Here is a 26,022-nt window from a genome sequence, read left to right on the forward strand (position 1 = left end):
GGGGGGGGGGGGAGTACTCTCAGGCCCTTCTGGCTGTTACTAAATTCATCCCAGGAGCGAGTCGAGCATTGGTTCGTAATTAGAAAAAAAAAAAAACTCTTGAGGAATACTTGATTTGGTAGCTTCAATTATATTTTACTTTTATTGATATTATCAAATTTATTAAATATCAAAATACAGATTAATCAAGATCACCACCCTTGAAATCTCAGGTTTGAGCATCACTTCCTGTCAGCTTTATTACTAAAGACAATCTAATTTGCATATAAAAGAAAAAAAGTCGTTTTTATCTTATGTTGGGTCTTTAACATATTTTTTCATTATTTCTAAAAAGCAATGTTCCTTTTTTTACTGACACATTTATAAATATTTTATCAATATGTGTAATTTATTAATTATATAATCATAAAAAAGACACATTCCAGACGTGCATGACGTAATCTCTCCCAAGTCATAAAAGTAGTAAAATAGCGATGACTGGTGAAGTAGGTCAATTGCCTGTGTTATTCTCCCATACGATTATTGATTTTTTCTAACGTGGAACATTTTAGGGGGAGGACACGGAGAGAGAGGATCAAATTACCAAAAATATTCGGCATGCATGGAATCACTTAAAGCAGAATATACTGCAAAAAATTTAGAAAGGGTGTTAAAAACAAGACCCATTCATTCAATTTCAGAGAGTACAAGTTTACAGATATTATGAGATCTTTGTGTTTCAACTGCCTCTCCCTAAAATGGCGCGGACCGCGTTAACTCTTCCGCTCCCGGGAAACGCAGAGAATCCAGCGCCAAGTGGCAGCATAAGACCCGACAACGATACCGGATACGTGCACACAGTAGCTGGGGTGGGTTAGGAGGGGGTTAACCCCCCTCCCCCCCCCCCCCCCCCCCCCCCCACACACACACACACACACACACACAAACACACATACATTTTCCAACCACGTCAGTTCTCAGCGGAGAGAGTTTGGTGGACTAACATTATATACTTTCCCTCAGCTCGAGGGAGTAAATGCAGAAGTAGAGCTACAGTATGTGCTGGCATCACATTTTCTACCCGTCAACCGAAGTCTCTACTTGAGAACAATGAGTTGGTCACTCGTAGTGGACAGTGGTCAACACGTCAGGAAGACAGCCCTAGGGACACTCAGGTAAACTGATTAGAGATGTGGTCAGCAGTGAACTCAATGCAATGGTCAGTATGTATTACTGTCACTGACAGTGGGATACATCAGGATTAGTTGAAGGGGGACCGCAGTTGCAAAGCCTCCCCCTCCCTTGGCGTGGGCATCGGGCCCCGAAAAAAATTTGTATTTTAGAGAGCGAACGTTGCCATTTGATACAGATTAGAACTATGATTCATGATTATTGATTTAGCTAGTCATAATTCTAATTTCAAGAGGGAACCAGGAATCGTGGTGTGGTGGGGGGGGGGGGGGGGGGGGGGGGGGGTTAACCCCCTCCTAACCCCCATGACCCCCCCCCCCCCTCTAAACCTGCCACTGTTACTTGATATTATTATTATTATATATAGATCTATTTGGTATCAATGCTATGTTTATGTATATCCATATCTTTCTGGGATCAGGCATGGGGTTTCTGTCACCAGATTTCTGTCAAAAAGTTGTTATCCCTTTATGTAGTAATACACATTATGGAAAAGTGATTGTGATTTTACTGGTAAACAAAGTAATATTGCATTAAAACTGACAACAAACCTGTTTTGTAGACTATTATAATAATTATTATCTGCTTTACGACTGTACACAGATTAGCATTTGGCAATCACATCTATGCTGATGATACACAAATTTTTACATGCTGTAATGTAGAAAATCCTAATGAATCAATTGAAAATCTGTCTAGGTGTATTGATGATCTACAAGGGTGGTTGATGAGAACTAAGTTGAAAATCAATGATGGAAAATCTGAACGTTTAGTTGTAACCCAGCCAAATAATCAGAAAATATCAGAAAAAATTGAACTCAAAATTGGATCCAGTATCATAAAGCCAATGCCCCATGCTAAGAATCTTGGTGTTTTTTAGATAGAACACTTTCTATGAATAAGCTTATTGCTAGCATATGCAAGTCAGCAGCATATAACATTAGGAACATAGGCGCAATTCGTAATCACCTATCTGACTCTGCTGCAGCTACAGTTGCAAATTGTTTAGTAACATCTAGATTGGATTATTGTAATTCTATTTTATATGCTTGTCCAAAAAACCAGATTAAAAGACTACAGCATATTTAGAACATCTCAGCTAGATTGTTAACCCGTACATCCATGAGTTACCATATCACCCCAGTTTTTAAAAAGTCACATTGGCTACAGGTACCTCTGCAAGCCAGGATTTTATTTAAATTTCTAGTCTTTGTTCATGATGCTTATTACAAAGTTGCACCGATCTACCTAAGTGAATTAGTCACTCACTATGTTCCAGCAAGAAACCTGCGGTCTGTAGACAAATTGTTACTTAAGCTGGTAAAAATCCACCTAAAAACTTATGGTGACATTTCTTTTAAATCAGCTGGTCCAAAGGAATGGAATTTATTACCACTGGAAATCCAATCAATTGAGTCTACCAGACATTTTAAAAAAGAATTGAAGACATACCTATTCAGGAAATTTTTTGATTAATCGTTTTTTAAATTGATTTTACAAATTTTACAGTAATTGCATTTTTGCACTATAAGAAATAAGGCTGCTCTACCTATAATCCTTTATGTGTGCAAATAAGGCTGTTTTTTTTTTTATCTAGAATTGATTATTTTTTTCTTAACAAATATGTTTTAGTTATGTACTATAAATACTTTTATGTGAGAATCTGTATGTTTTATCTAGAATACTCTTATTATTATTTTTATTTTATTTATTTGTTTATTTTATTTTTTGTCGTTAAGTTCTGTAATTTTTCTTTTATCTATTCCTAATAATTGATTTCTTAAGTAATTGTTTTATGTATATGTGAAGTCCTCTGAACATGTTATAATGGATTTTAGACTCAAAATAAATTATTATATAAATTATTATTATTATTATTATTATTATTATATTTAACAGTTTTGCTGCCTTGTTTTCACAATGCTTGTCATTCAGTTAAGCAGGGTCATAATTTTTCAAACAAAAATCCAATGTCCCTTCTTTGAACTTGGTTCTTGCTAATTAAACCTCTGCTGTTCATACACCCTATTTTAATGTTTGTCATATACATTACGTAACATACAATGCAACATATATACAATGAGTCAAAGTTATGAGGGATCGAAGAAATTTAATCATTTTGGTCACTTTACCACTGTATAACACCAGATAGAACTTTGCCTCACATTGGTTTCTCTTGTTGTGTTAAAAGAATGAGCATTTATAAATAACAACTATTGCTGTTTTGTAATGGGAAGACCGTGGAAATTGTGATTTCAACTGTTGATAACTTGCTGTTGTATTATACATAGGGACCATTCAGAATGAGAAGAGCCAAGTGCTAGCCAGGCCATATGACCTAAATATGGCAGACCTACATGAAAGGAAGACCGCTTAATCCTGTAATGGTCTCTCCACCTCTTACAAGCCTCCCCGCGCATCGTCTCTGCAGGGCCACAGTAATTTAATCTCGGTTCAATTCAACCAGTTGCAGTTGCATTATGGGAATACATTGAGCATTGTGACAACAACAATTGCAGTTGCTTTATGGGAATACATCTTAAGCATTGTGACATCAACAATTGCAGTTGCATTATGGGAATACATTGAACATTCTGACATCAACAGTTGCAGTTGCATTATTGTACCACCAGGGTAGGCGCTGGCGGTACCCATGGTTTTAGTCCCGACCCGTATGTTCCGCCGGCTCCGCCGGCTCCTGCAGCTCCGCCGGCAAGTCACCGTTACCGCTTCTCCTCCTAGACAGTAAGGGCCCCTGTACCCATCTCTTGGATTTAGGTCACCTATAATCTCAACTCGTTCCACATAAAATTTGGGCTTTGTCGGTATTGGGGTCTAGGTGTGGCACTCATTGCAATGCACCCTTGTCTAAAAATGGCAAAATTAAATGCTAATTATCTACCCTACGGAAGGAGTTATGGGAAAAATTTCTACAGACAGCTTTCCAAAAGTCATATGTGTAGATTTCAAATATGCCCTTGGATTTGACCTTTGACCTTTATTTCAAGGTCAAACGGGCCAAAATTTTCAAAAAAATGAAATTTTTTATGAAAAAAATTTTTTTTGCCCTGTTATTCAGACACCACACAGACTTAACCAATAATATTATTTGAAAGTGTTACCCTTCGGGTCATCTTTCATCTCCGTGAATTTGGGTCAATCGGTGCATTTTCACGGGAGTAGCGGCCATAAAGTACCGCAACTGAAAACCGTTTCTAATGCGGGAACCGTTAATGCTAGAGACCCATTCTTTTTTGCATTTTGTAGAGCATGTAAAGGCCAACACTGGAGGTGGTCTCCGTTTTTTTGTATTCCATACGGATTTCGAGTTACGCTGTATCAAAAAGTACATATTGGTGGTGAAAGCAAAATGTGCAGTACGGTAATGGATAATAAATTTTGAACCCCGGGAAAATAAAACATAAGGCTTGGCGAGGCAGACAACTTCTGGTCAAAAATGACATTATTTCATGAAATTTGAACATCTGGAACTTCTGAGCACCTCCCATTTCAAGAATTTCAACCCAAATGACCTTTTCTTTATTTTAATTAATTTTTTCTGTACGAAATTTATGGCACATTATTGTAACTCCAAAATTACAACATTTAGTCCCTTATATCTCCAAAACTGGCAGAGATAGGTCCGTAGTTACTATTGAAGTTGAATAGGAAGTCATATAGTGGCAATCTAAATGTGACCTTGAAATTGACCTTTGGCCTACTTTTAACTATGAACTGAACTTTGCAAATGTTTGTTCCCTTATATCTCCAAAAGTGGCAGAGATATGTCCATAGTTACTATTAAAGTTGAATAGGAAGTCACATACTGGCAATTTAACAGTGACCTTGAAATTGACCTTTGACCTACTTTTCACCATGAACTGAACTTTGCAAATTTTCATTCCCTTTTATCTCCAAAACTGACAGAGATAGGTCCATAGTTACTATTGAACTTGAATAGGAAGTCATATACTGGCAATCTAAGTGTGACCTTGAAATTGACCTTTGACCTACTTTTTACTATGAACTGAATTTTGCAAATTTTTGTTCTCCTTTATCTCCAAAACTGACAGAGATAGGTCCATAGTTACTATTGAACTTAAATAGGAAGTAATACACTAGCAATCTGTGACCTTGAAATTGACCTTTGACCTACTTTTTATGATGAACTGCTTTTTGCATGTTTTCTGGCCTTTAAATCTGCAAAATTGGCAAAGAAATGCCCATGGTTGCTATTGAACTTGAATAGAAATTCATATACTATGATATTGAAATTGACCTTTGACCTACTTTTTCATCATGAACTGAGCCTTGCATATTTTCTTGCCTCTCATATCTTTAAAACTAGCAGAGATGTGCCCATTGTTTCCCCTAGGTTTTCTCTTTTGACAGCATATATGCACCACTGACAACACATTTCAAGGTAAACCAATAGGCCTTTTGTCTAGAGAATACAGGAGTGATCAAGGGTAGGAAAATGCAAGTCAATTCGAAAATCTGCTTGATTGTACCATTTTTAGTTATATTTTTTTGCATATTTTGATAACTCTTGTTGATTGCATTTTATAGAGCTTGTCAAGCACAAGACTGGTGAGGATGTCCCTTTTTGGAGGGGGGGTCCATACGAATGCGCTTACTCCAGCTGGTGGTACAATATCCGGAGGCGGTATCGCCTCTCTGATCCTCTAGTTGCTGTTGTTGTTGTCCCCAACATTTCTGTTTTAGCTGTGCACCTTCATTGTTAATACGTTGAAAACTGTTAGATCTGTTGTCTTCAAACTGGCAGAACTGATGAACATGATCCCACCAATTTTTTTCATTAGTTAACCTTTTATCAGCTTGTATTCAAGGAAAACCGACAGGCCTTTTTTTCAAACCTTCAGGAGTGATCAATATTATTGTTATGCTGTTTTTTTGTTTGCATTTTGGCATATATTATTATACAGGGGGGATCCAAGATTATTTGAAGGGGGGTCCGCAGATGCAAAGTCCATCCTCCCCCCTCCAAAACACACACACACACACACACATACACACTTGGTGTGCGGGGTTTGGGGCCCTTCGTGCTGTTTTTTTTTTTCAGTATGTATTATTCTTACCAATATATATATATATATATATATATATATATATATATATATATATATATATATGCAGATACCCTATTTCATGGAAAACAATTTGCCTGTCTTCAAACTTACATGACTGACAAATATGACTTAGATACAACTGGTGTTTTAAAACCAGCCTGATCGCATATATACTGGTACTTTTTACCTCTGCCAAGGAGGTTATGTTTTCACCCCTGTTTGTCTGTCTGTCTGTCATCAATATAACTCAAAAAGTTATGGACCGATTTTGATGAAATTTTCAGGAACTGTCAGAAGTGGGCCAAGGAACATATGATTAGTTTTTGGTGGTGATCTGGATCAATAATCTATCAATAATCAATAATCAGAAATATTGAAAATTTAGGGGTGAAACTGCATTGGATGGAGACTTTGCTGCCTTGGCAGAGGTCTGTGCTCTCTGAGTGCTTTTCTAGTATTGTTGTTGTAATTAAAGGAGTGTGTGTGTTTGTGTGTATGTGTATGGAAAATTAAATTTTTTTCATTATTGTATTTTCATAGTGTGACTATGAACTTCAATGGGCCTGAAGACTTTAGCTAGTATCATTTCTAAATATCTGTCATCTGCAGTATATAATTAAAACTGGTGGTGATTATAAACATTATGTACATAGTATTGCATCGGACTTGAACAAAACCCTATTTTGGGCACTGCCACAGTAGTGGCCATTTAAAGTAAACCAGATACTTATAATTCTCAAACCTACAGAAAAATATGGTACAAGTAAAATACAGCTTGCCACCATAAATGCAATAAAAGGAAAACAGTGTGACTCATTTTGGAACTTATAAAAAAGATATGTAGAATTGACGTGTTTGTTTTATTTTGTTTGTTGCCCCAGTTATGCTTTAAATACAATGTTAAGCTTTAATTACTGTAATGGTGTTTGAAGACATGCCCCGTCCCAATACAATACAATACAATACAATACAATACAATACAATACAATACAGTTTATTTCATGTCAGAAAGAATGAAAGTAGCTGAGTAGCTGTTCATGGACAGAATAAATTAAATAATGATACAGCGTTTACTACTGTTGTTTCTAACTACTTCTGTTGATTGAAATTACAACAGGAAAATAAGGCCAAGCAGCTGACATAGTATGATACATTATTATAGTGAGTAATAATTAAGTTTACATTGAGACATCCATGGCATTGCAGAGATTACACTTGCACTTAGGTCCTTCCCATTTTTTTTAATCATTGTTTTTACTTCATTCAGACTAACACAAGCTTTTGGGTATTTTGTGGCTTTGAGGTTAAGCATAAGTTTTTGAAGTGGTTGTGACTATTTCCTTGATAAGTTTAAAACAAGTTTTATTTTTTGTTGTGTTACAATAAAGACTTCTCTCACATCTATTAATAGTAAATCATGAAAGTATTTAAATAAGGAGTGCATGCTGAGCTAGATGTAATTGGATAAAAAGTTTGCTGTTATAATATAAAGAGAAGGGGAGGTGGTGAACAATGCTAATTAACATTTGATAGCTTCTTGGTCATTCCAGAAGAAAGGGTACAATTCCAAAATGAGAAATGCAGAAATATGAACTTTGCAAAACTGGAAAACTTTTTACATTATTTTAATGAAGAGGTATTCAGAGAGTGACAGAAGAATTTTAACCCACTCTGTTACTGTATTTCAAGAAATATGCACGTGTAAACATAATACAATATTTTTTCGTTATGGAGGTTAGGTAACATCTAAATTAGGTTATATTTCAATCATTCCATACGTCATAGGTTCCATTTTTGATTCAATTACCAAGATTTTGTATGTATTTAAAAATATTGTTACCTATTTAACATTTCTCTTCAATTACAGAAAATGCGGGGCTAACACTTTGGTAATAATTAAGTCACATGTTTTCTATAAATACAAAGCCTGAGGTATTCCAATTTAAATATTTTAAAAATCACTGGGAACAGTCTTGCTAGTCATACTAGTTGTTTATGAACAAAGTGCTATCCATCTGTTGTAATATAGATCAATCAGCACACAAATATCCAATGTGCAAATAAAAAATGAACAATTTGGTAATGGAGGTTAGGTCAAAAGCAACAGTATTTGTTTAGATTTTTTAAATTCAAAAGTAAACTTCAGAAGCTGAATTCAGGATTTGTAGTATTACAGATATGACAAATGTCACATAATAAGATAGAAAAATTAATAAAAGATGTTTATTCAAATCAACAAATGGCAAATGGTTACAGTGGGTGTTATGTTTGCTTTTAAAGGAACTACATAAATACCATTACCACTACTGGATACATTTCATGGCCAATATGTTGATTGCTGCATCTGTAGAATTCACATTCCATATATTTTACCAGAGTAAGAGTTAATTTTATTATCTTAGCAACAGAGGTTAGGTAAAACTGTAGCCTAAATTATGCCATCATTTAAACCCTTCAAATGTCTGGTGGTGGTGTAAAACAGTGTTTGCCACTCCCAGAAGATTGGGGCAGATCTGGTAGTTTCTGGATGATTTTTTCAAAGCTTGTCCAAATTGGACTTTATAATAGGTTCATTTCAAAAATCTTTGGTTATTACACTATTTTGCTGTTTTCTTTCAATCCAGATAAGTTACAGTTGGATGCTTTGTATAATGTACCGGTATAACACTGAAGTACCTTCCTACTACTTTTGACTAGGATAGTAGTTGTTCAGTTTGTCGATAAACTGGAATTACGGTAATGTGCCATGAATTTTGTACAGTAGAAAATAATTAAATTTGGGAAAAGATCGTTGTTGGAACGTATAGAAAAAGCATGTCCATGCATTTGTCAATGTCTGTAGTGGACATGGGTTTAGTTTTAGCTCTGCCTCCCATTGCCTACTTTGTATATATTCACGCCCTGCTCATTGAGTGGGTAGTTTTTGATAAGTCTCTGTAGATAATAAACGTGTAGTTTTTTCAACTCTCGTTTTTTCTCTGAACCGCATATCGACATTTTTTGGTGCCGTGACCAGGATAACTATGGCTGCAGAGAGAAATCAAAAACTCCGGTCGGCGAACCGAGCCCAGCTAACGAAGCTGTTTCAACGAGTATCAAGTTTGATGTCTGATGAGCCGTCCGTAGAAAATGTGGAAACATTGGACTTAACGTACGAACTAATCGAGGAAAAGATGGACTATCTAAAAACATTAGACGAAAGAATTCTGTCCAAACTTTCAGATGAAAAGATGGAAGACGGCGTTGCCGAAGCAGACGAATTTATGTTTTCAGCTAAAGAGAAGCTCCGTTGCATTCGAAAACATAAAGAAAATATACAGTCAGAAGAACGCCGAAGCGAGCCTTCGATTTCTAACGCTCCCACTCCAAGTCATGACCCTCCGCGGAGCAACATGAAACGAAATTACAGGCTCCCCAAACTCATCCTATCCAGGTTTGATGGAAATCTCCTTCAATGGCCCGCTTTCAACGACGACTTCGTCAGTGCTATAGATGAAAACGAGACGCTGTCAACTATCGAGAAATACCAGTTTTTACGGGCGCAGTTGGACGGCGAACCGTTTTCTACAATCGCGGAATTACAGCTTACGGCTAATAATTACGAAAATGCGAAGGAACTTCTTCGAGAAAGGTATGGACAAACTCACAAAATCATTAATGCATTCATGAGAGCTCTTTGGGAGCTTCCACGCCCCGATGAAGATATAAAATCATTGAGATTTTTCTACGATAGGATCGAGACTTTCATTAGAGGACTCAGCTCTTTAGGAAAAGAAGAACAAAGTTATGGAGAACTCTTGATTCCTATGATTCTAGATAAATTGCCTGCCAACACGCGCAGACAAATCGCAAGAGCGCATGGAAACAATGAATGGTCAATCGCCAATCTGCGCACTACACTTAAGTCTGAGATCGACGCCCTACAAGCTGGAGAAATAGACGGGTTCAACCAAGAGAAATCGTACCGACCCACTGCTGCGTTTTTCACCAATAGTAACACGAAGAAAACGACGAACAAGCCGAAAAGAAAATTGAAATGCGCTTTCTGCAAAAATGAACATAGCTCTATCACGTGCCCAGTTGTGTCGGAACAGGAAAAACGCTTTGAAATAGCAAAAAGAGACAATTTATGCTTTAACTGTCTTACGCCCAACCATACAAGCCGAAAATGCCTGTCTAAATTTCGCTGCAGAAGTTGCAATGGAAAACACCACACCGCCCTTCATGCTAAGCAAAACAGTGAACCAAGCGCCGCTCAGAAAGCGCGGGAACCGCCTGCTGTGGAACATGCGGCGAGCACCTTCACTCAAGGGGCAAAAAATCAAAGGAATGTTGTCTTGTTAAAAACGGCTATCGTGGAGGTCTCCAACAAACAAACACCCTTCCAATTATCGGCAACTAGTGGGGTCTTGTTCGAAGAAGGAGCGACCAGATCATTCATTACAGAAGAGCTTGTTCATAAACTTCAGCTCCAGCCAACTCATTCTGAGGAGATCAATTTGTCTGTATTTGGAATGGACTGTAAACAACCTCAGACTTTTGACATCATCACAATCTCCCTGAAAACAACATCAAAAGAATTTGTTGATATTAACGCAGTCGTCGTTCCTGAAATTTCCGCTCCACTCCATAATTTAGTGACACGTAGGACAGGCAATTTGTCCCACTTAAGGAACTTGAGACTGGCTCACACACCATCTGATGACAGATCGCCTTTTTCGTCTCTGTGCTAATTGGTGCCGATCATTACTGGGACTTTGTTGAAGATACAATCGTGCGAGGTCCAGGGCCCACCGCTGTCGCTTCCAAATTTGGATACTTACTCTTGGGCCCCGCCCACTCCGATGACTATGTCACAGCAAACGACACCGCTTTTCATGTCATGGCGAAACAGCGCAACGCAGAAGACGATACCCTGGACAAATTCTGGAACCTAGAATCCATTGGCATTAAAGACAATAAACAAACTGTCCAGGATCCCTCCGATTTTCAGAATTTCCAGAGAAATTACATTGAAAAACGTGATGACCAATATGTGGCCAAATTGCCGTGGAAAACCGACCACAGTCCTTTGCCTACGAATTATCGCAACGCATGTCATCGAACACGTAATACCGTGCGCAAGTTACCAGTAGAAACGCGACGCGTGTATGACACTATCATCAGGAATCAAGAAAAACGCAACTTTATTGAGAAAGTATGCGATGACGACACTTCCAGTGGACATTACCTGCCTCACCGCCCTGTAAAAAAGGATTCGATTACAACACCAATTCGAATAGTTTATGACTGCAGCGCAAAGGCCACACCTGATGACCCCAGTCTGAATGACTGTCTATTCAAAGGACCGCAGCTACTTAATGACCTTGTTGGAATCTTTTTAAGATTTCGAATTCACAATGTCGCGATCACTAGTGACATTGAAAAAGCATTCTTAAACATAGGATTGCACGAAGATGACCGAGATTTTACGAAATTTTTGTGGCTTGAAGATCCAGAAGACACTGAAAGTAAGTTTGAAGTGTACCGCTTTACGTCAGTTCTCTTTGGAAGCATTTCCAGTCCAGCCATTCTTAACTCCGTAGTACGCTTGCATTTGGATATGTCCGAGAATGGCACCGCCAAAGCCCTAAAACGGGACATCTATGTGGATAATATTGTGACGGGAACTGACACTTCAAACCAAGCCATTCAAATGTACGAGGAATCAAATGATATGCTTGCATCTGCAGGATTCAATCTTCAGTCGTGGGCTACCAATGACCCCAAACTCCGCAACATAGTCGAAACTGACGGAGTAGCTCACACAGACCACAAGAATACACCGATGTTGGGAATGATATGGGACACTGAACAAGATACGTTATCTTACAAGTCCGGTGAAGAAATCCCAGTCAGCCAAGTCACCAAACGCGAAGTGATTAGTCGCATTTCTCGAGTTTACGACCCGCTAGGTCTGTTAGCACCAGTTATTGTTCGAGGTAAAATGTTCATGCAAGAACTCTGGAAAGCGGAACTCGATTGGGATCAAACTTTACCTCCAGAACTAAGCGAAACGTGGAAAGAAATTGCTGCTGATCTTGAACAATGTTCATTGCTGAAAGTTACCCGGCAGTATTTTTCAAACACCAAGGAGTCACAACAGCCCATGGAATTACATTGTTTTGTCGACGCCAGTGAGAAGGCATATGGATGCGCCGTATATCTACGAAATGGAGAACAAACTACTTTAGTTATGTCCAAATCGCGCATCGCCCCAGTGAAAACGATCACTATTCCGCGCCTTGAAATGATGGCAGCCGTTCTAGGAACCCGCCTCACAAGTTTTGTTCATGACCAGCTGAAAGAGAACATTAACATTGCGAAATGTGCTCTGTGGACAGACAGCCAAATTGTGCTGTGCTGGCTTAAAAGCGACAAACACCTACTGTTGTTTGTCCGAAATCGTGTCAACGAAATCAAACCGTCGTTGTTCAACGAATACAGATATTGTCCGACGGATGACAACCCGGCCGATCTCATAACAAGCGGTACGACCGTATCGTCACTAGAAATCGCAACTATATGGTGGGAAGGACCCGCCTGGCTTGCACATGGAGATTGGCCCATAGGAGAGTACAACAGTACTGTAATGCATTTGAGAACGGAGCGGGCAGAGTTTGCCCCACTCACCCCAAGTGATTCGTTGAATGAGCAACTCTTTAAAAACAATCCAAATGTCATTGACCCTGCGACCGCAGTTCAGGGTCATTCCGTTGAAACTGATATTTCCGACAAAGCCAACAATCAAAGAATGCGAGGAAATCAGCCGCTCACAACGAAAACAGACATTTCAAAGGTGATCGACATAGGCTGACATGGCACGCTTCCGAAACTATTAAACGTTACGGCATTGGTGCTCAGATTTGTTGCCGTTATGAAGGGGAAAATACACAAGACGTCATCTTACGTAATTACAAACGCCTCACCTTCTGCAGAAGAAATCGTTAATGCAGAAGAAATGTGGATCAAGTGTGTTCAAGAGAAAGCTTTCTATCAAGAACTTGACTCATTGAAAGGAGGAAAATCTAAATCAAATACTGTTAAGCAACTTTCTTTGTTTTTAGACAGTAATGGCATTATACGACTTACAGGTCGCTTACAAAACGCACCCTTGACTTACGACGCAAAACACCCGATACTATTACCACGGCAACATCCATTCACTTTGTTAGTGATTATTGATGTGCACAAACGAGCGCTACATTCCGGCATGCAATCAACTGTAACAAGTATCAGGCAGAGATTTTGGATCCCTAGAGCACGTGAAACTGTCAACTGCGTCCTACGTAAATGTGTCATATGCAGACGCTTGATCGGCAGACCCTATGCTTCTCCGGTTGCTCCGCCTCTACGAACGTTCAGAGTTCACGATGCTCCCCCGTTTACGGTCACTGGAGTTGATTTTACAGGGACACTCTACGTCAAAACGTCCACGAATTGTGAAGCGAAAGCCTACATATGTTTATTTACTTGCTCCGCTACTCACGCCGTCCACCTGGAAGTTGTGAATGACTTATCTACATCTTCATTTATAAATGCATTTCGAAGATTCGCTGCCAGGAGATCACTACCTACGAAAATGATTAGTGACAACGCAACAACTTTTCATTCAGCCACCAATGAAATCAATAAACTTTTCGAAAATGAAGATGTACGTCGATATCTAAGTCAAAATAGAGTGACGTGGGAATTCATTCCTAAAAGAGCACCGTGGTTTGGTGGCTTTTGGGGAAGATTAATTGGACTCACGAAGAATGCAATGAGAAAAACATTAGGACGCGCTCGCATCACGCTAGACGAATTGCATACCATAACATCGGAAATAGAAGCAACACTGAATGACCGCCCCATTACCTACGTTAATGAGGGTGAACCTCTTACACCATCAATGCTTTTGAACGGACTTAGAATCAACACACTACCTTGCAAACTGACAGATGAGGATGAAAGATTGGATCCGACGTTCGCTCCAGATGGCAAAATGCCCAAAGAACAATTGACAAAACGATTGAAACATGTGCAGGAGGTCAATGCACATTTCACACAAAGATGGACCTCCGAATATCTCACTGCACTAAGGGAAAGGGACAATATAAATGGGGTTAAACAAAATACTGTTCAAGTTGGAGACGTAGTACTAATTCATGAGGATATTAAACCTAGACCTTTGTGGGATTTGGGTCTAATTACAAAACTGAGCTACGGCAATGACGGAATAGTGCGATCAGCAACATTGAAAACTAAGTATGGAACAACAAATCGCCCTATTACGAAACTTTATCCTCTCGAAATTTCCGTTGATTATGACACTGCCCCTGACCTGAGAGAGGTCACACTGTCCAAAGAAATTACTGATGAAAACATCAACATACCAGCCCGTAACACGAGACGCGCCGCCCAGCAAGCAAAAGAAAACATCGCTAGATGGATTCAAGAACTGAAATGAGAATGAACTTTGATTACTTATGGAACTATTAGGCTCTTCAATTGAAACTGTTTGAAACATTTAATCAAGCGTATTAATGGATTATTTAACCTTACTATTGGAATATTTCTAATTAGCATTGCTTTGGACTTCGTTTTTTGTTTCAATGACAATCTATTGCATAAATGTTTACATTAATCAGTACTTACTGACTAATACATCGCAAGGACTTGTTGATATGACTTACGTTTAATGGAATATTTGGATTTCTTGCTTATTTTAAAACACTTAATGCTTTCATGTTTACTTTTACAATTTGTTGCCCCCGGAGAATGTTGGAACGTATAGAAAAAGCATGTCCATGCATTTGTCAATGTCTGTAGTGGACATGGGTTTAGTTTTAGCTCCGCCTCCCATTGCCTACTTTGTATATATTCACGCCCTGCTCATTGAGTGGGTAGTTTTTGATCAGTCTCTGTAGATAATAAACGTGTAGTTTTTTCAACTCTCGTTTTTTCTCTGAACCACATATCGACAATAGTTTTGGTCGTAATTCATGAAATGGAGGTGCTCAGAACCTCCAAACGTTAAAATTTCATGGAATTCTGTCAATTTTGACCAGAAGTTGTCTGTTTGTCACTAGGCCTTATGTTACCTTCTCTCAATGATCTATTTAGAGTTACCATGATGAATGATGGGTGAGTGTCGGTAATTGCGACCCAAGGGATATATATACTTTCACCCCATCACTCTGTATGTCCGAAGGTGGTACTGTTGGCTAGGGACGCAAATCAGCATCATTATCAGTAGTGTCCTTTTTCAAAAGCGAAACTGGCAGCCGGAAACTATAGTATCGTTTTGAGAATGATCCTTGTGCTCAGAACGGGAGTGGACGGAGGAAGAGACAGCCGGAGATTGGTGTTTACCCTGTCCAGATAACTTTCACTGTGGAAGCTGGGCTTAGTATTACCATTGCTCCTTTCCATGCGCTGAAGCCGTAACAATTAACAACTGATTGGTGTCTATGGCGCATGTACAGATAGCCTTTATTGGCGATTAGCGTCCTCACCTCACTGTGCGCCGGTCGGTGTCTTCGAAGTCAGCTTCGAGGTCAGGTTCTGCCTTAACTGCAGAAGCTGGCCTCAGCATTACGGCCTCTCTCTGCTGTGCAGGGAGGCCACTATGACCGCAGATCGATATGTACAGTGCAGAGGTAGCCTTTACCACAGCAGTCAAACTGTGTATTACAGTCTCTCTCCACCATGCACTGCAACCAAGATAACTGCTGATTGTTGTCTACAATCAAATATACTTGGTCGGGGGGGGGGGGGGGGGGGGGGGGGGGTACCTCTAGGTGCAGGGCTCGATATCCATGGTTGTGTGGTTGCCTTTTACAACCACTTTTATTTTTTTTGCTCAGGCAACCCAATCTTGACCAGCAGCTGTCCGACAACACAACTGATTTCCTGGCACATACCTTGTAGATGCGCCAATGTACACATTTGAAAAGTCTGTACGTTTTGTCATTTAAACCATCTTCAAACAAACACGTGAGTGATAGGTAATCTAGATGAAACCCAAAAGGCAATTTTCATATTTGTTACTAATCCAAGCAAGACTGAAAGGCCATTTTCATATTCATTCAAGGGACTGGAAGATCGTTAATGGGAGATTGTGAGCGATCTGAGTGTGATGATAAGGCAATTTCCATACTAGTTCAAGGGACTTCGTTATTGTATTTGTTTGCAAGAGATCATCAACATTCTGAGCAAGCCTATAAGTTTGGACATTTTGTCCATGCTAGAAGGCAATTTTCATATAGTCAGTGGGAAATGGTTAGCGATCCTAGCAACGAGAAGGCAATTTTTATATTTGTTCCAAGGACTTTGTTAGTGGAAGATCGTCACCAGGAGATCAACAGCGATTTGAGCGAAACGAGAAGGCAGTTTTCATATTTGTTCAAGGGACTTCATAAGCGGGAGATCGTGAACGATCCCAGCGAGACAAGAAAACAATAGTGGTAATCTTGCAGTTCTTAATTGCTTCTTTTGTTCTGTTACAGAAGTGCCTACTGTTGACAATGCTATTGTGCGCCTCAGCAAAACTACTGATTGCTATCTCACACCGAGTACTCGGGTAAAGAATAGACTGTGACAGTGCAACTCATAATTGATTCTCCTGTTATCTTAATGAATGGTGATGACCATGTTGCTTAGCATCCTAAGCTAACTGTACCGATCGTTATCTTGCACCTGGGGCTACACACGTAGTACTCAGGTAAAGGTACGCTAGGGCAACATTGTTGACTGTTAGATCTTTATGAGCGCAAAAATAGCCCGATGGCTGATTTTATTGTGTACGTAATTCACGAAAATCAAGATCGCACAAACTTGCTTTCTGGTCGAAATTCATGGTCCATAAAAAAACTCCAGACGACCGATTTTAAAATTGTTACAAATTTAAGAGCTGTTCGAAATTCATGGCACATTACCGTAAGATGAACCACTGTATGTAGAATTTGTAGCATTCTAATGGGTAGATAGTGAGTTATTGCAGAGCATAGATTGTGAAAACCAGTTCAGAATGTCTCAGTATTGTCTGCAGAGCACCATTCTATACTATTCCTATCTCAGCAATTTTCTTAATGATCATATAAAAATGACTGTTAATTAATTATTTTGTTTTATGTAAAAAAGTGTTGAAAACTCATTTCAGTATAGTTATCTCTTGTTGTCTGTACATTTGACAATTTTGCTGCCTTGTTTTAGCATTGTTGAAAAGAATTTTGGTGTTTGTATATTTATCAGCTTTGTTCTCTAGTTTTAATTATTTTCTTTCATGACAAATAAGTTTTAATTATTTTATTTCTTTGAATTTTAGTGTTAGGAAATAGATATGGTATATTGTCAAAAAAGGAGAAGATGGACTTAGAGAACTGATCTGATACACTCTAAGATGTGCTATCCAGGAAGATTGCAGCTTCATGCAGTCACCCCATACTACTGTTATCTGATGTGCTTTACAAAATGTGGCTGCCCAAACCATCCCAAACCACTGTATAACCTGTAGAATAGTTCAAGGTCATGAGGGAAGGCAGGTAAGAAAATCATTTTGGTCACTTTACCACCTTATAATGCCAGATAAAACTTTGCTGCATATTGTATTCAATTTGGTATCTCTTGTTGTATTATGAAAATTTATTGAGCATTTAAACAACAACAATTGCCGGAAAGACATTGAACATTGTGACATCAACAATTGCTGTTATATTATGGGAAGACATTGAACATTGTGAAGTCAACAATTGCTGTTGTATTATGGGAAGACATTGAACATTGTGACATCAACAATTGCTGTTGTATTATGGAAAGACATTGAACATTGTGAAGTCAACAATTGCTCTTGTATTATGGGAAGACATTGGACATTGTGACATCAACAATTGCCCTTGTATTATGGGAAAACATTGAACACTGTGACATCAACAATTGCTGTTGTATTATGGGAAAACATTGAACATTGTGACAAAATTGCTGTTGTATTATGGGAAGACATTGAACATTGTGACGTCAACAATTGCTGTTGTATGATGGGAAGACATTGAACATTGTGACAACAACAATTGCTGTTGTATTATTGGCAATCCTCGACTGACTCCGCAAGCTCTATACAAACCTCGGACGTGATAGGTGTAGGAATATGCATCAAATCGATACATTTTTCTGTTGGAACTGCCTTTTCACTCAAGTGTTCCGCTCATGAAGATGGCTGCCAATAGTGACTTTTCCATTACCCCTGATTTTTATGAAGCTTTGCAATTTTCTAAATAATGTACTCATAGCAGATCCAAACATTGAAATCTTTGTATGACGGATATGATACTTTGGCAGTTTTACCCACGGGCTTTGGTAAAAGTATAATTTTCCATTTCCTTCCCTTCCTATTTCAGAGGAAACTTGGACGACAGCAACAAATGATTTGTTTAATAGTTATGCCGTTAAATTCGATTATGCAGGATCAAGTCTAATCTTTATCGAAGCATGGTATACCTGCTTGTTTTATGAATATTGAAGGAATGGGTGTCAAAGGTATGTGCGTTTTGAGGTCTTCTGAATAAAAATCAACAAGAGTTCAAATTTATATATATATATATATTTCTTAGTTATAAAACGTCTAAACAATTTGCAAGAAGACTTTTATAGATTAAAATATTTATTTATTTATAGTTAACATGAAAATACAGTATATATAGGATAAAAAAATCCTTGTACTAACAGGGACGTATCTACTAACGTACTATATATATATATATTATAGGTTCATGTTAGTACAAGGCTGGAAATGTATATCTGGCTGTCTTCATATTTCATTGGGTATTTAAAACACATTTTGCTCATTTTTACCTTAAAATTATGTCGCAATATTGGTCAATAATCATAAACTTGACTAAGGAATAGTTGTAAAGCACATTAAAAGAATTGAAGAAAAAAACTTGTAAGCCTCTCATATTTACTAGAAGTTCACCTAAAAGCAATCCAATTACAGTTTTAAAGGTGGTGACTCCGAAAGAGTTGACAATCTCTTAATTTCATGTGCCCTATTACAAGATGTAAAGAATGGTAAATTTTGTTTGATATATGCACATCCTGAGACTTTTGTGGAAAGAAGGACTCAAAAGTAAATTATACCAAGAAAGAGTCTGTACCGTTGTTGTAGATGAGGTTCACATCATTTCAGAATGGTAAGCAAATATAAGTAAAGTTACAAAAAATATGCATTTCCGGTAGTCTGACCAACTCTAATTTTACCCATTGACCCTTCTTTTTATTCCAAAGTCCTATTTTAAAACTAGTAATTTTTTTAATAGCACAGCCATTAAAATGCATGTGTCAAGTGCTGTAAATAAAAAGTGCCTATCCAAGTGTTTTATAGTTCACATTTTGTTTGTTTATTCAAATATATAGGCCTATATATATATATATATATATGACCAAAAAATTTTTGGCATGTTTCCAGAAACAATATTTTTTATTTGACTGAATAATCAAAATTTAGATTCAATCATATATACTAAAACATTTGTCAAGGTAGAAGGTTCGATTCCTTCCCTAAGCTTCAAAACACAAGTTGTTGGTTGGCAAGTGGGCAAATTGCTTAGTGGCCCTGCCTTGACTAATTTTTATAGTGTTTATAACAGCAATCTAAAATTTACTACAACAGCTTTTACAGAGAATGTGAATGTACATATGTAGTCTAAAAAATTGGGTGCAAGACTTTGTTAGAAAAAATAAAAGGCATCTAATTTACATAGATATTAAAGGGATAATAACTCTTCGTATGAGATTTATATTTCACAATATAAACATTGTGAATAACTCACAGAAATATAATATATTGTTTTACCACAAAAACGGCAGTTATAGCTATTATTCTGATATCTGAGTTGGTCTTCAGACCATGTGACTTCCATTGACAGCTATACTCTGTTATAATCTCTTAAGAGATTTGAACAAAAAACCAAACTTTTTAGATAAAAAAACAAGGACTTACTTTGAATGTAAAAATGGATTCATTAACCATTGGTAAGTATGGGAAAATTGTTGTATACTCCAGGAAAATTCATTTTTTGGCCAAAACGAAGATTTATTATCCCTTTAATTAAATGCATTTTTTTCAAGTCAGATTGATGTAAAAATAATTTAAAATTCACTTTTTTTAAGACAGACAGGTAGCCAACACATGCAACAGAAAAGGACAGTTACACTCCAACTCATTATGATTATCATTCATCAAAACTTCTGGGTTTCGTTGCCATGATACACTAGCCCCAGTGTGACACAGTTTTTTCAATTGTGTGTCCAGCTTCAGTAGTTCATCAGATAATGCATAAGAATGAAAAGCAGATATGGATCTCAAAAGCTCATCACTGTTTTTTGTCTCTGATTCCTCAGTGGTCGAACTGTAGTCATGATCCAGTTGAACCTTAAAATCACCATAATTACATGCACTTTCAACCCCTCCTTGGGATCTAGTGTAACCATGGTCTGGTAATTATATATATATAAGCATGTAGAAGGTAAAGTTTTATCTTCAGGTTCATTGATGACTGACATCAAACATCTACGAGCTTTAGATTCTTTGGTGGAAGATGCGTTTTCAACAGTATTTTTGCTTAACTTTAACCTTTTCAACTTTTCAACAGAACTTAGTAAATTTTCTACCACAGTTTTTTTTCTTCAGTGCAGATGGTGGTGTTTTTGAAAGTTTTTTGGTACGTTGCATTCACTCAATCTGTTGTTTATAAGTTATTAAGGCATCTTTTCGGAAAACTACTGAGACAGACCTCACAAAGTTTCAAACCAGCCACCAGAGAGACGTTCTGAATTTTCACTCCTAAAATTCACAACAAAAAGTTCACAACGTTTTACCTCACACAGAGTACATAAAAGATAAAACATTATATGTGGTCAGGCATAACTAATCCTCAGTTGTTCATTATTATATTATAATATTATAATACTTAACAACTTTTTGGGGGGGTATAAAAATTACATGCATGTCTTTTTTTTAAAGGGTAGGGTAGGACACTTTTTTTAAAAATCAAAGTTGAGTTTGGATAACTGTAAACATACATGTATCTCAAACTGACTGAAGCCATAAATCAGTCACGTACATTTTACTGATTTGGTTCTGATTTTTCTTTCAAGAATTTTATGATTTTTTTATGTATACATGCACACACTGCCGATTTACATTTACTATTAACAGCTGTCTAGCGTCATTGCCATTTGTACTGTATAAGAGTGTATTCCCAGAGATTTTAGATCAATCTATCCCCGTGGGGAGTCTCACTAGATTACTGTCAGATAATCCGGCTTAAATGTCTGTCCCGCCTACTACAAACTGTAAGGGGGTAATTAACTATGGTGCCCGCTCAGCTGACAGCAATGTAGCATGAACCCCCAGGGAGTTAGGTTGATCTAGTTTGGATGGATCTAATCTCTGGGAATGGGGTCTTAGTCAATATCAAGAAAATTACCTAAAAAAACCTCTGATACTGATAATGTTCATCTATAGCCTTCTTTTGGATGAAAGAGTGCAATCTCCTGGTTGCTGAGGCACAGAGTAAACAGGAACTCAATGGGATGAGTTTTTGCAGAGTTTCTGATTACATCATGTGCACTTTACGTTTGATTATTATATGAGCCAAAACTAATATAGTGTAGCGCTGACCATCTCCAAGATAAACATGCCAGGAGTTCCCATTGTAGAAATGAAAGTCACATCACCCTGAAAAATATTTTTTTAACAGGTACAATTTTCTTTAGGGAAAATAGACAAAATATTTCAGGCTCTGAAATAAACAGTATTTTCAAAAATTTCAAAAAAAGTCTTAATATTTGCTATGTCTAAAGGTTGATGTACTAATAGATATCATTTTATTCTATAACGTGAATTAATATTATATGAATCAGTATTATATAACCTATTTGGGTTTTATATAAATATGATGATGGTTTACTCATAATGCCAGTGTTAATGAATGGTTGTGTTCAGTTGATAGATTAAAATATTGAAAGAGTACAGACACAGTAGTATTGATGGCTAGGCAGAAAACCAAACTAAACCAAAAGATTTGGAACAATGAAAAACAACAATTCACTTCTATTTTGGACAGACCATACCTGTTACAGTGAAAATATCTGATTTTTTCAAAGAATTTTACTATTCTTGTGTCACCTCTCTTGCCTATAGGTGCCATTGAATTGGTTTCATATAGCACAGAAGATATTTGTTTGATGTGTGTATTTGTGTATATATTCTGATCTCTTTGGGCTCCTACAGACACCATAGGTCTACTTAGAGTGAACCAACTCTGTGCCTAGACTCTCGCAAAGTGCAATCAGCTTAATTGACTGAAGCGCCTCCACAGGCATTGAATAGAATACAAAATAGCTGCTGATTATGTAAGAATATTGAAAACAAGAGGAGGCATGTCATTCACTTCAGCTGTTTGCACTCAGCAAGAGTTCCTGCAAACCTACGATTGATGTCAGATTTGTTGTTTAGTTCATTTTTCACTTCAGAATTTTGGCACATTTCTTGTGGAAGAAGTGAGCAAGGAGCAGAAATTATGGGTGGTTACTGAGACTCTGGACGCCATCGTTGATCATCAGCACCTGTTGTCATGGAGATCAGGGTAACAGACAAACTCCAGACCATATGGTACCACAGCTGACAGCTGAGGTAAAACTGCTCCCTGTGGTTTTATTAATTTTTATTAAAACAATTAAAGACCTATAACAGCAACAGTTCCATCATCTGCATAGTAAACAATATAAAGATAAAAAGCATCACATTTTGCTTACTAAAATGATTCCTGCAGTTGGGTATTTAATATATTTTTTTACAGTGTAATAATATATTTATTTAAAGACATATTGATCAATTAAAGCAATGGATATCTTCTGAAAGAATATTGTGAAATTATTCCAGATTCATCAACAGAAAAGCAGCCTGGGGGCCCACATTCTTATCAGTGTGACAGCAAGGACAAATCTGGTTCAGTTCATCATATACAAATCTTGACCAGTTGATTTACTTAGACCTGTTTCCGTACCAAGATCCATCTGGCAGGATCGACCCATCTCTGTATTCTCTGGGTTCTCATTAAATTACATTCAGATTAAGCAGCTTAGATGACTGTCACACCTACTGAATCTGCTAGATGATAGTTAATTACCCTCTAACAGCTACAGTAGGAGTGCTAGATGTCAGAGCCACTTAAGCTGAATGTACTTTAGTGAGAAACCCTTTGGAGATGGGTCGATCCTGCTAGATCGATCTAGGTACGGGAATAGGGCCTGAGACATGTTTTTCTTCTCAAGTGTCTTAAAACTTGGCAGTAATTTGGATCAGAGAAATAATTAGAGTGTAGCACATCAAGCTCCATAGCTTTCTGGTGTTAGATCAGTTTTATATCAGGCAACACTGATATTAAGCATTAATATATTTTCATTCTTTTTTTTTTCCAACTTTTATGATAGTCCCATTGGATGATTCATGTGTTATCACAAGATACTGATGTAAAACTTGCTTTTGTTTTTCAGCCTTTTCTTTCAAAATTAAATATCAAAATATGTGGGGCTATATTGTTTGTTTAAACATTGACCCACTAACTGAGACAACCAAGTGATAAAATTTCCATTCTGTTTGCTTATGAGCAATATTATAATGATTTGATGAAATTGTTTTTGTGAGGCTTAAGTTGTGAACACCACACTGAATTGGTTTGATTTGATTAAACTTTGTAGAATGTCTAAATTTCTATCAATTACATTGTTTTAAATCTGTGTTGATGTTAATAATTAAGAACATAAATTTCCTTTATTTTTTGTGAAGCTGAAGACGTAATGTTGTTTGAAATATGGATTATTGGTTTACCTAGAATGTGTACATTGTATGGCATTATAATAATAATATATAAATTACATTTTAAGCTGTTGTGTAGGTTTAAAAGAATTATATTTATATTTTCACGGAGGGGCGTTCTGAACGGCTTTCATATATTTTCTAGTTGAATTAAAACTGTTTTCAGATATTACTTTTTATAAAGCATTTGTTCCGCATAACATCTGAATAAATTGGTGAAAACAAATTCTAACATATTTGGTTGCTCTACCTAAATCACACCTAACACATTCCGTTCGTTTTCTGGGTTAAAGGGATAAAAACTCTTCATATGAGATCTATATTTCACAATAAAAACATTGTGAACAACTCGTAGAAATAAAATATATTCTGTTTTACGACAAAAACAGCAGTTATAGCTATTACTCTGATATCTGAGATTGTGTTCAGATCACGTGACCTCCACTGATGGCTGTACTCTGTTATTATCTCTTAAGAGATTTTAACAACAACAAAAAAAAACTTTTTAGAAAAAAAACAGGGACTAACTTTGAATGTAAAAGTGGATTCATTAACCTCTGGTAAGTACGGGAAAATTGTTTACTCCAGGAAAATTCATTTTTTTGGCCAAAACGAAGAATTATTATCCTTTTATAAGTAGCGTAGTTTATGAAAGCAGTGGCCTAGTATCTTCACGTGACGGACCGGGACCACGATACACCTCTGCTGGTGTGGGGAAAGATTGAACTGATTTCAGACGAAATGCAAGTCCTTGAATAATGATGGAAAAAGTTGAATTTATTGCTTAGCTTTTATCATACTCCCATTTTAGATATCCCCTTACGTCAGAATTCTACGTTTCACTACATTGTATATTAACGTTAACCCGCCCTGTGATATCAGGACCTCTAAAATAATATACAATAGTATACAGTCCCTTTCAACAATTTTGTAACAGACTTCTAGCGCACCTATGGTCAGAGAGAAACCTTAAACAACGATTGTGCGCGTATCGTTGGCTTAAAATATTGATAAGTTGACGCCCACCACGATAGTTTCAAATTGATATCAATCACGCTCGTTAAACGTCGTAACGTCTCAAGCAATGTGAATAAATTATAATAATCTTGAAACTCCCGCCTGGAAACTCACTGTTCTATTTATTCATGATTTTACACGAGACCACGCCCTTCCTTGTGATAATTTCCACATGATTCCATTTATCTTTTTTAATTACCCCAAAACTAAATTTTATATACAATGTAGTGACCTTCACGTCAGTCGAAATCAAGTAAAGTCCGATACGTATAATTCTTCAAAATAAAAGATAATATACATATCGTTAACTAATTAAATTTGATGCTGTTTAAAACATGCGGAAACAACTCGAAAACTGGATTAAAAGTGAAGGAGAGGCAGCTAATGTTCAGATTTACGCATCGGATATTATTCTCGGAAATGATGATAAGAAAATAAATCTACTTATTTTTCAGGTAAAATAATACATTTACAGAAAATCAAAATATGGAGGGCATCCGTAATACAGGGACATCGAATGTTTTCTGAACTAAAAAATAATGCTTTGCTTGTCTTTATATGTATTTATTTTATACAGTAGTTACACGTAGCACGCATGCAGGTATGTATGTACAGTATGCGTATGTTTTTGAGAAATGTGTATGTGAGAAGTGATTTGTATTGTATTGTATTGTACACTGTAATGTTTATTTCTACAGTCTAATTAAAGAAAATATACATACAATTTTTAGAGAGCGTACGCGTCTGTAATTAAACTCATCACAAGCATCTGTAAGTAGCAGGTCATGGGAACGAGAAGTGTAATTTAAACGAATCTGCAGATTGTTACTTTTCATGAAATTTGTA

General features: G+C 37.1%; 1 long non-coding RNA gene across 3 annotated transcripts; it reads left to right on the forward strand.

Annotated features, from left to right (window-relative positions):
- The first annotated feature begins 892 nt into the window (after nucleotides 1-892).
- Nucleotides 893-24,220, forward strand: LOC147763553 (uncharacterized). Of its 3 annotated transcripts, XR_015333206.1 has the most exons (4): nucleotides 17,632-17,824; nucleotides 18,677-18,815; nucleotides 22,815-22,974; nucleotides 23,224-24,220. It is a non-coding gene; the product is annotated as an uncharacterized LOC147763553 (long non-coding RNA). The 3 variants fall into 3 exon arrangements; XR_015333208.1 differs by lacking the exons at nucleotides 17,632-17,824; nucleotides 18,677-18,815 and adding an exon at nucleotides 893-1,154; XR_015333207.1 differs by lacking the exon at nucleotides 18,677-18,815 and having other exon boundaries at nucleotides 17,641-17,824.
- The last annotated feature ends 1,802 nt before the right edge of the window (nucleotides 24,221-26,022 follow it).

This window comes from Lingula anatina, chromosome 2 (assembly GCF_051362555.1).
Source record: "Lingula anatina isolate TDL-2025a chromosome 2, LinAna3.0, whole genome shotgun sequence".
Taxonomy (NCBI): domain Eukaryota; kingdom Metazoa; phylum Brachiopoda; class Lingulata; order Lingulida; family Lingulidae; genus Lingula; species Lingula anatina.